At 51.8% G+C, this 1,955-nt stretch overlaps 1 pseudogene; it reads right to left on the bottom strand.

Annotated features, from left to right (window-relative positions):
• Positions 1-516: 516 nt before the first annotated feature.
• Positions 517-1,543, bottom strand: LOC126495024 (ornithine decarboxylase antizyme 1-like; annotated as a pseudogene).
• Between the last annotated feature and the right edge of the window lie 412 nt (positions 1,544-1,955).

The following is a 1,955-nucleotide window of genomic DNA, read 5'->3' as shown; positions in this document are numbered from 1 at the left end:
CGCACGGGTGCTGTTACTTTAACTCCTATGTCCTGTTTACAACCCAGCCCCAACCCCACTCCAGTGGCAGGAGTATCCATGTCCACCCCGGACAGCTGAACATGCAGCTCTGGCCCAGCCTGTCCCTCACACTCCACCGTGGCCAGCAGGAGTCACTTTAGCCCTTTCAAAGTACATGGTAGTCACCTTTAGCCAGGTGCTTGAGGAGCAGTCAGACCCCACAGCTTCACAACTGTCTAGGACACCCCAGCCCCACCACCTACTTCGGGGTGGCTTAGTAGTGCCTGGAGGGCAGGACTTCAAAATCCGAGAGCCCTCCCTGGTTCTGTGCAAACACCACCCACAGTCACCCAGTAGACTAGAGCCCAACCAGGCCCTGGGGCAGGACACAGACACAAGACACTGAGTGAGATCACTTTATTGGATTTGAGCCAGGGAGGTGACACTATCTATTTCTGCCAGGATTCAAAGAAGGCTGCTCTAGCACAGGGCACCTGATCACCTTAAACATCAATAAAAAAAGTAAAATAGAAACCTTTATTTAGAATTAAAGCCAACACTTGAGCGTGACAAACACAGCATTCAGTTCGAAGAAGCACCCCACTAGTGGAGTGAGTGTTTATTCTGCACAATCACGACATGTGGACAAACCCAGGAGAGAGCACAGGGACACTGGGCAGGGCTGGCACCTAGTCTTCCTCGCCCGGGTCCTCTCTCTCCAGCGTTTAGACCATGAAGCAAGCATCGCATCTCTTGGGGACGAGGGGATGCCCGGGTCTCACAATCTCAAAGCCAAGAAAGCTGAAGGTTCGGAGCAGGGTGGCTCTGTCCTCACGGTTCTTGGGGAAGCAGATGAAAACATGGTCGGCCCGGAGCTGCTCCTCTGCGAACTCCAGAAGAGCTGTGAAACTGTCCTTGCTACCCTCAGGCTGGGGCCCAGCCGGGAGCTCGATGTAGAGGCCACCACCGTTCCACACTGCCCTCCAGGTGACCTGCTTGGTCTCCGTGAGTGTGGACTGGATGCTCAGGACCCTGGTCTTGTCTTTAGACGTTGGCTCCTCTGTCACATTCAGCCGCTCGTCAGAGTAGAGGACGCTAGCTGAAAGACTGTGATCCCGCTGACTGTTCCCTCGCCCACCTGGGATCTTCAGGGGTGGGTGAGGGACATCAGGAACACCACCGAGGCCCGGACCCAGGTTACTACAGCAATGGAGGGCGACCCTAGACCTTTCACTGCTGCAGCTGCTGCGGCTGTACTAAGAAGCGTCATGGTGCGGCTGGCGTGGAGCATGGCGCTGCGTTTATCCCCTTTCTTCTCTCTGGTGAAGCAGTGGCTGTTGAGAATCCACTGCTGGGAGGATTTCACCCGCTGGGGTCCGAAACCAGCAAAACCTCCGCAGCACTCGCCCTTCGCCTGGAGCTTGTCTCTTAAAGGGACCTTTTGCACCTGTGTACAGACTGTATAGTGACATAGCAGCCATAGAACCCTGGACTGGCCAGGGTACTTCCTGGGTGCGTTCTGCCAGGTAACAGGGGCCAGCATAATGCCAGAATCCTTACAGATATACTTCTAAGTTAGAAACACTATCAAAAAGAGACAAACCAATTGCCTCAAAACTGTACAACTGTACTTAGGCTTCCACAGAAGGAGCTATAAGCCAGGGATTGCTGACATTATCCATTCTTCTCAAAAATACTGTGCGATTATTACTGTAGTTGGCGTCCACTTGTTCATTTCCTGAAATAATCACACAGAAACAATGTTATTTACAACACTGCTTGACCTATTAGCTTATGCATATTTCTATCTTACTCATATCTTAAATTAACCCATTTCTATTATTTTATTTTTCATCACTAGGCTCATGGTCTACTGAAAAGGTCCCAGCTGGAAGCTTGCGTCTTTCTTCTCTGGTGGCTCCATGGCTTCTTTCTGACTCCATCTTCTTCCTCCC

The sequence above is a fragment of the Alexandromys fortis genome, unplaced genomic scaffold (assembly GCF_014885135.2).
Source record: "Alexandromys fortis isolate MF-2015 unplaced genomic scaffold, M_Fortis_MF-2015_v1.1 scaffold_388, whole genome shotgun sequence".
Lineage (NCBI taxonomy): Eukaryota > Metazoa > Chordata > Mammalia > Rodentia > Cricetidae > Alexandromys > Alexandromys fortis.
The sequence above is the reverse complement of the archived record's forward strand: the minus strand, read 5'-3'. Positions and strand labels throughout refer to the sequence as shown.